Raw genomic sequence first — 9,944 nt, 5'->3', positions numbered from 1 at the left:
ATTATTTATCAAAATATTTAATTTAATTTGTTTTTATTTTTGGATAGCTTCATGGATAATCACACGCACCGCCAAAGCTTTTGGAGAATTGAATCTCAAACGCGATAACGAAAGCTCTCTAATGACTCAAGTTACTGCATGATTGTTTTAGAATTTTAATAAAACTAATTTCTTCTAATTTTAAATATATTTTCCTTGAATTTGTGATTATTCGTCGTCATGCATGGACTAAATGCGTGACAAATTTAAGATCACGCATGTGTTTCTGCCAAATGCGTGTTACATCAAAAATCACTTTGAAGCGGGACCGTCCCGCACGATGCGCGAGAAAAGGTTGGTTATGCATTTTGTAAGCCAGGAACCAACAGTATTTTGTTACGTTTCTTCACAGAGGGAGGTTCGTTTGAACCCCCTGGATCCGCCACTGCTTTCCATTGATACCAATCATGACCATGTTTTATGTGGTGCGTCAGCCATCTTGAAATTCAAAATGGCGGCCAATGACTTTGGGAAAAAATGGCACCTAAGTTTTTTTGAATTCAGCGCAGTAAAAATGATAAAATTAGTCAATAAATCTATTTTTGCTCAAAAATTTATCTGGATTACATAGAAAACTAGCTTATATACTCGTTCTTATTTTATGTACATTTTAAGTAAGTATATTTTGCGATTATTTTTAAACAAATAAACACCTATTTTTTAATTATGTTCCATTCTGGCTTGAGTGACAGTAGTTTTTATATCTAGATTGTTGCCTGTCTAGAAATTATGAGTTTAGACACCAAAATCATATCTGTAGCTTATTTAGTTTCAATTTTATGCACATTTTAGATACATTTGGCGGCCATTTTTCAAAATGGCCGCCATTTGTATACAAGGAGTAAAATCAAGTGTCAACAGGGCTTAGGGTGACCAGAAGGAATTAATTAGGATATCTGGCTATGTGGATTGCTTCTAACATTCCACTCCCCCTAACTCATTTTTTTCAGATTTTTTTTCTAGTCTAATAGAACACAGTAAATTTTACACAATTAGAAATCATCCAGATTATATTAAACATAGAGAATACAAATACCACAGTTTCTCCAGTATAAGCTCACCCCTACTGTATATCCAATTTTACATCCCAGCCTTTCCTCGTGCAAAAGCCCAGGATATGATTTGAATGAATAGCTTGGCTGACTTTTATAAATAGATCATATATTAATAATAATATATCAAAATATTGGCTGTGAATAGGCATAAACTACTGAATACTTGCCTATCGATTGAAAAGGGTCCCCCCGGATATAAGTCACCACCCCTCCCCCCTGAATTCGGCCAATTTTTTTAGTTCAAGGGGATGAGCTTACACCTACGGTATTTCTTGAATAATAAATTCATTATATTTATTATTTTTATTCGTTAATTTGCAAATGATTTTTCATTTTTATTATGCAGCAATTAAATAATGAACATTAATTTAATTAAATTTCCTTAGATAAAATTGCCCGACTGAGTACATAATGTTTTGATAATGCCCTTTTTTCCCCAGACCCCTGATTTTTGGTTCTCATCAGCCCTGTGTGTACACATTCATTCTGAATTATGGTTTTTTTTTTATAGTTAATAGTGAGATTTTTTGCATTTTTAATTGGTAACTACCCTCTTGATGTATATATATCATATATCAAATTAGAGATCAACCTCTGGGCCTGATTGTTGACATATTGTGTATGCATCAGGATATTACATAAACAATCTCTATTGTGCGGAGATTTGTTATCAAAGTATTATGTTATCACACTTTTATTTTTTTTCTTTTTCAACATTGAGCTGAACACAAATATTTGATCTTCCAATTCCTTTCATTCAGAATGATGTCAAATCATCACATATAAACTTGAAATTAGGTACCATCATAAAAATCTGTCAAATCGTACATAGCTAGTATGTAATAGGATACATAATAGTTATACTGTTTTGTTTATCATTTGAATTTAATTGAGTTTACATTAACGGTCATGCTGTTGATACACCCTGTAGGTATAACATTTTGTTATGCATATTATTATTAGATTTGCAATTTAGATACCAGCAAAAGTTTAAACAAATCTTCGAACAATTAACACTTAACAATAGAGCTGTCCATCTAGAAATATATTTATTGACTTTGTTTTACATCAGCCTGCCCTCGTTGGCCAAATGTAGGTTATTTAAAAACTAAATGTGGATCAATGGAATAATTGCTATATTCTGCTATTCATTTTTCAGAGTTTGCATACATATCTGAGACCGAACTTGTTCTGATTTTAGGATTCTGCATTATCATTATTTAATATTACCATTAAATAAAAATTCCAATATTATTATAATTATTATTATCATTTAATGTTCTGCTAGTTGACATATACACTGCACATATTCTTATGCTCTGTATTTCCATACTCTACACTAAAATGTTAAAAGCAAAAGTTTATATATTGGTTAAAATTCGTTTTATTTCAATACTGTATAATGTTCATTATTTGCCAGATGACAATATAAAAATATTGTTTAAAGGTTTGCATGACAAGTAATAATATATTTAATGGGGTATTATTACTAGCCAATTATTTCAGCAAACCAATTTTATTCAAAATCATTCAAAATTAACTATGTATGCATAACAATAATCTGGATAAAAATTAATAGGACCTACAGATGTATGGAAAGTGGCTTTCTTCAAGGAAAGTAACATAACTGGCTTAATACTTGCTACCTTTAGAAATGGAGTCCAATAACCACAAGCCACTGCCAGCGAAAATGGTGAATAATTAAAGGTTCAGAACAAAAAATAATCGCTGGCTAACCTAAAATACTCTTGATCTATGAAACTGCCTCTGGGAGATTCAATTAATTGATATTCCATTCCAAAAATTGTTAGACTTATAATTTTTCAATTAAATACTTAAAATTCTAATCAATTTTTCCTTTTTTTGCACATAAATAGCAGACCTTCAACCTACTCATTGGTATTTTCTGGTATGGTAGGATTTTGTAATTTTTTTGAAAGAAGTTGCTTCCTTTGTTGTGTACTCTATACTTTAAGAAAATACATGAATTATGAATGTATATTACAGATCGTGGCTATCAAGTATTTTGAAAGGCTATCAAGTATTTTGAGTGGATGTCACTATTTGCTAAGAATTTGTCATGATGATGGAATACAGTACTTTGAAACTCAAACATGTTTGAGGTTCCCAGCACAAATGTTGGTAGTGGGAGATCTAGATACACATAGGATAGGTTCACACTAGAGCCGTAGTATCCATATCAGGAACTAAATGTTAGCACCTGTGTGAGAACACTCGTTCGGATAGCGCTAACCATTACCAGAATCTGGATACACTAACAGTTAGCGAACGCTATCGGTTACCAAGTTGAGCGGTTTTTATCAGTAACCAATCAGACATATGCGTTTCTAATTTCCAGGCAGAGTAACACAAGGGTATTTCTTGCTATATTGATTTTAAGGAGCATTCATGTAAGATTATTATGTAATCACCTTGTATAAGAAAACCAGCCATCACTGAGGCCTATAAAACACTCCCTATAATCAGCATGGAGATACTTATCTTTTACTGTTGAACCTCGCATAACTTTACTGTCTGCTTATCGATTGTACATGGACAGTGCTTTTAACAATGTTTGAATTCATTAGTTGCATGGAGACATCTGTGATTTCGGTAGTAGGAATATCAAGGCAAGTCTGCGGTTCATGTAATGTTTAAGCTCGCTTCACACTAAAATTTTCTTTGACAAAAAAATATTTGGCCATACATATTCATGATGTGCCTATGTAGTCATGATGTGCCTATATATGGTCACTATAAATATAGTTTAAGTGAAATAAAAAAATGATTTGATGTCAACATGACCGTATTTGCACATTTGCTAAAACATATCCCATAATCACTACATGTGTGTGATCACATAAACAGCATAATGCAAAAAAAATGATGAAATTTGAAAGCTACATCTCCTGTTGAAATCAGCACTGAATATTTTGTGTTATGTGCCCAGATGGCAATTTAATTACGGTATCCAGATGAAATGTTAATGTTAATTTTTGATAAAGAAATTTACAGTATTTACCATAATACGTGTAACAGTAATTGCATTCTAATTGTAATTTTATTTTATTTTTTAAATTTAATTTAACATTATATCCTTCTGTTTTTCTATTGTCAGCACACTGAGAGCTTCCTTAATATATGCACTGTATAAGAATGAATTATTATTATTATTATTATTATTATTATTATTATTATTATTATTATTATTATTATTATTGTTATTATTATTATTCATGCAACTATTTTAACAGGTGTTTATTATGGAAAAGGGATTGAAATGTTAGCTTCACAAACTTGCACTGTAATTTGCCAAATCATTTCAGATTGATGTGTTACAAAGAATTTTGTATATCTGTTGAATATTTAATTACACATGTTTTCAAAGAAATAATAATAATAATAATAATCATTATTTAATAATATGTATAGCACACATTGTAATCATACAGTATGCTATCTACCTCAAATCTATGTTGCACCCACAATTTATGATATATAGTAGCACCTTAATCATATAGCACCCACTTTTAGTTAGATGAAACCAACCTGTAGTCATATGGCACCAACCTGTAATCATATGGTGCCTGCTTCAATCATAGTTACCCACCTAAATCAAATGGCAACCCAAATGCATGTCATATATGGCACCCACTTTTAATTATATATAATTGTTTTAATCATTACTAGAAATTGCAAATTGCAAGTGAAGTGCTGCAAAGTACAACTGCATATAAATGTTCTTCGAACAAAATTATTTATGCGAGTCAAGTGAAAATAATGAATTATAAAACTATAACAAATAATATGAGACACGACCCATTGTCTATATTAGAACACTTCTCATTGGGTAACAAAGTCGTAATTTTTCATTTTTGTCAAAAGTGTCTATAGTGTGGTGAATTATGGTTTAGGTTTTTTTTAATAAAGTTTCAAAAATTTCTATGTATGTGGAAAATGTTGTTGATTACCAAAGGTTACATTTTTTATTTTGAAGACTGCATGGTCTAGGAAGTGTACATTTTTTTATGGGGCAAGTTTCCAAGGGCTGGTTTTCTAGGGGCGAGTTGAATGCCAAAGAGTGTTGCCAAATTGCGAGCCAGCGTGTTATTTAATCACAAGTGCGAGACATATCACAAGTGTGAGCCAGCGAGCCATGATGCCACGACAATAGATAGAGACGTTAGTCAGTTGTGCAAGGTATCGGCTGAGAGTACAATTCAAAAAACAACTATAGGTCTAATAATGAATTATTGTGATGTTAAATAGACAATGTTAGCTATCAAAGAGCGACATTGTTTTTCATTGGGACCTTCGTCTTCAAGGCTAGGCCTATACCATCCTAGCTAGCCTAGGCCTAGAGTAGGATAAGGCTAGCGCGACATGCGGACGTTGGTACGAGTAGGTTAGTCAAAAAACGTCGCCTAGTAATTGATTTTACCCGGCAGAACGAAAGAAAGAAACTCCGCTTTTCGGTCGTCTTAGGCACTCGTTTTTTGACAAACAATGACCTTTCAGAGGTCAAATTGCTGTCAAGAATATGAATTGGCTGCTTCGCAGCAATTAATTTTTAACTCCTTTTTTTTTATTTACTGAGATGTTCATGTGTTAAGTTTATTATGTTTAATGCTAATAATAATATTTGGTATACTATTAAATGTCTACTATTAAGTATTACAGTATTTTAAAATTATAGATAGAACTTAAATTTTGCTTACATTCTGTATCTGTTTACACTATTTCTTGTGGTAGAAGGTCCCTTAAGCCTAGCTAGAAGGGTCACCCTCCGACAAAGTTGTGTAAATAAATTTATTGCCAGTATGTGTTATTTATAATGTTGAATGCACTTTTCCATGTTAGCATGTAAGCTTCTAAGCTGCTGGTATTAGAAACTGATTACATTGTTACTGACAACATTATCTCAAACATCTGGGTTTTTTGAGGCTGTAGACATTTAGCCAGTATTTATTGATTCATTAACTTAATTAATCAAGACATGATGTATTATAATTGTGGCAAAGACAAGCCAAACCAGTCACTCGTCGCAAAAATCGATTTTTTGATATTAATACAGTGTTAGAGAGTAAAATAATAGCTATAAAATGGTAAAAAAATCATTCAAATCGGACATTTCCTTATGAAGTTACAAGCGTTTAACCACACAGCTGTTTAAAGAACTATATATGAGAAATCAGCCTTCAAAGTTTATGATTTCAGGCATTTCTCATGCAGAAACTATCATCAAATCCTTAAGAAATGTTGTTTTAACATTGCACATTGGGAAAATAACTAATAAATTACCTACACATAGAATGATGTGTAGGTAAATAAAGGTTAGTTTAGTGCAATAAAATAGATTTTCAAAAATTTGACATTCCAGCATGATTTGGCCATTTTCTCTGAAACACGATTTGCGACGAGTGACTGGTTTGGCTTGTCTTTGCCACAATTTATTCTCCTAATTTTAAAAAACAAAATAAGTAATAGTTGAAATGGTACCAAAAATATTTAAAATAAGAAAAAATGTAAATCATATAATATAATTGCGGCATGTTATGATAGATACCGGTTGTCTGATTAACATACATTGTCGTCAATGATGTATTCGTCACCCGTTAGTACACAACTCAATAAATTAATGTCTACCTTATCAGCCTATGACAGCAGTATTACTAGAAAGTAGAGTGAATTGTTATTAAAACTTTTCCCATCATGATGGCCTTTCAGAGGAAGAGGTAACTTGAATTTGGTAACTTGGAAATTTTCTGCAATTTCCACACAATTTTTGTTTTTGGGCCATGATTCCTACAGTAAATCCCTTCACTTCCACATAGTGCAATAATCCGTAGTCACAGGACTCAGAAATCGGGATAGCCTCCTGCATTCCCATTAGCAAGCCAAAATCTCCCGGACGGCAACCCATCTTTTCGCAAATTAATGATATTTCGATGTTTTGAACACATTGACTGCCACGCCTTTTTTCCTATAACTATAGTTGCATCACATATGCCAAGGCATAAAGGCTGCCACCATATTGAGAATCATTTCCATCAACTGTAGTGAAACACGGTCAAACATACAGTAGTTATTTTTAGATCATTACTTCCCTGAACCTCCAGGGTGAGAGTTAGCGTTCTACCGACCACTGCCCATGAGTTTACGTGCAATAAAATAGTAGTATGTTGGAGATCATGTGAACCCTGTCGAACGTGAACTTGCGCCCCTGGCAGTGAATGTACTAATACTGTACAAATTCCATCATTAGTTTCCCGGCTTGTGATGGGTATCACCACGGACAGCAAAATATAATTACAGTAAATGTTTTAAAAAAGCTCATTTAACCAGATCTCACGAAAGTTGCTTCTTTCAGCGTGGGATCCCGTATTTTGAGAGCTAAGATAACTTTTTAACATGATGATTAGTGGGACAGGTCGATGACTTAAGTTGTTTACACAATGAGCATGATTTACTGGATTTATACAGGCTCATGATAATTCCTACATATCCTAAAGCATATCAGCATTGCAAGTATAGATTAATTTTAATGACGACCAAGTAATAAGATATAGCATTTAATTAGGGAGCTCTTGTCTACCCAAGATTCAGTTACAGTGATTCTGCTCATACTTGCACTGACGTGGAAGGATTTTGGTAATGTGCATGCTTTACTTAGAATGTAAGATGTTTAGCAAGTTTCATATTTATTGCTGAAGTGTTAAGAGCATTCTGCATTTACGTGATGTTTCTTGATCTTTATTGTGATTTTCAACTGCTCGTAAATTTGCTGATGGTTAGGAATGTAGAACTTAGAATTTAGCTAGTAGGTTTGTTATTTTGTATGGCACTACTGTTGAAAACACTTGGCAACCAAATATTAATATTCAAAGCTGTTTTTGGGGTACCTTAGCATCCTCCCTCCCTTTTTTTTGTTCAAATGTAAAAAATATAATAGTAAATAAATGGAAAAGACATTAACAACCAATTTATTTATAATATATTCCTTTTTTATTTGTTTTGTTGTGTTTTTTTTATATGGTTTGTTTTATTGTTGATTCATTATGATCGAGATGACTTTATTTCAGCCAATTTATTGCCTCATTGCCATATGCTTCGTCCTCCTTTTGCGTTTTGCGTCAAGTTCAGTGGACGTCCAGTAATATTTCTATCCAGACGCCCCCCCCCTCCCCTTTATAAAAAAATTCTGGATACGCCACTGATTTAACTCATCACAGACTGATAATATTTATAGGAGCGGTTTGGCACACTAGTTGCAGTTCTGCTTCTTAACCTTGGGGTCAGAGGTTCAATACCTCGTTGTGTACGGTATTTTGCTTATGTCCTTAGGCGAAGCACTTTACCCATAGTTGTCTCTCTACACCCAGGACTACAAGTGGATACTGGAGGTTCAAACACAAAATGCACTGATTACAGGTGCAACATTATGGAATTCTCCCCAGATAACTGAGTATTTGTTCATATGTAGTTGATCCAATGACCAGGGGTAATAATGTTAAGCGTATGGAGGTCTCTACAATATTCACTATATAAGTTGACATTATTTATATTGTTATTTATTAATAACTTTATAATTGTAGAATAAACAATAGTAATAATTTTGTATTTCATTATTTTATTTTTACAGGTTTGAAAACAGTGAAGCCTCATTGCTGATAAAGGGCGGATGAGCTCCTCAGAGTCAAAGGCCAGCCATTAATTTTAGGAATAGGAGTAGCTTAGCCTTATTGTTATTATGATTATTATTTTTTATTGTTATTTTGTTGTTATTTGTATTTGTTCGGTTGGCCTATATTATATCTGTGTAAAGCACATCTGGGGCAATTGCAATATGTGACCCAAGCTCACAAACAGGCTGTAAACTCGCACTGCACTGTATTGAGAAACAAGCCTCAATACCCAGAATAATGCGTAGAATGTGAATTTTTTGTGAATTGGGTTTTTGTGTAATAAATAAAGTATAACTATTAATCTTAATATTCCTGAATTTTGAGTTTAAAATTCCAACTGTAAGAGGTAAAATTTAGCCATTTTCGGATGGGAGCTAATGAAAAATGAATAGAAACCTGCTGAAAATAAAAGCATTTTTCTCAAAACTTGATTTAAGAAAGTTGATAAGATGACAATTATTCAAATGGTCCAGACACCCGATTGAGTTCATTTAACTGTCATTTTAAAGTAAATGATATGTTCTATGTTCAAACTCATTTTGGCCTGAGGATGAGTTTACAGCCTGTTTGTGAGCTTGGGTCACATATGCGCTATATAAATATAACATCATTATTGTTATTCATGTTACCTATGTTTTACAATTATTGTAATTAAAAATTTATCAAAATACTATGATATGTCTTCCAATATACAGATTTCAAAAGTATAGAAATATGAATTGAATTCTGAAGAAAATTTGTTGAAAAATATGCATACATACTGAGATACTGTTATTGAAAATATATTGTAATTACTGTATACCTTACAAGATTCAAAACCAAGATAAACAAATGGGTTTCAATATTTGTATCAGTATTTCTCAAATATTTTAAAACTTTCAAATGAAAAGTAAAATATGAAAATATTTTCTTCTTTCCAAGCAAGTGAAACAATGGCGTATCTAGAGTTTTTGGCGCCCCCCCCCTAAATTATAATTATAATATTGTGAAATAAGTTGATATTGGTTGTATAGGCTTTCAGCATATGGAGTCTTGTAAGTTGCTGAAATTGTAACATTGTTTAAACGCGCAATTGCATTTGGCGTGTTATTGCACCTAGCAAATAAGTTAATAAATGATCAAAGTTAGTGTTGTCTGCTTCATCGCGCTCAATACTAAGGAGTGC

At 32.6% G+C, this 9,944-nt stretch overlaps 1 protein-coding gene across 1 annotated transcript in view; it reads left to right on the top strand.

The window, feature by feature from the left end:
* LOC117122710 (phosphatidylinositol N-acetylglucosaminyltransferase subunit C-like) overlaps positions 1-9,193 on the top strand; it is a 25,225-nt gene extending 16,032 nt beyond the window's left edge. The window contains exon 10 of the transcript XR_004447740.1: positions 8,737-9,193. The gene's annotated coding sequence lies outside the window, so the exon portion shown is untranslated. The remainder of the gene's footprint in view (positions 1-8,736) is intronic.
* The last annotated feature ends 751 nt before the right edge of the window (positions 9,194-9,944 follow it).

This window comes from Anneissia japonica, unplaced genomic scaffold (assembly GCF_011630105.1).
Source record: "Anneissia japonica isolate Jap-2015-1 unplaced genomic scaffold, ASM1163010v1 scaffold287894_len555002_cov174, whole genome shotgun sequence".
Classification (NCBI taxonomy): Eukaryota; Metazoa; Echinodermata; class Crinoidea; order Comatulida; family Comatulidae; genus Anneissia; species Anneissia japonica.
This window is presented reverse-complemented; position numbering and strand designations above follow the sequence as displayed.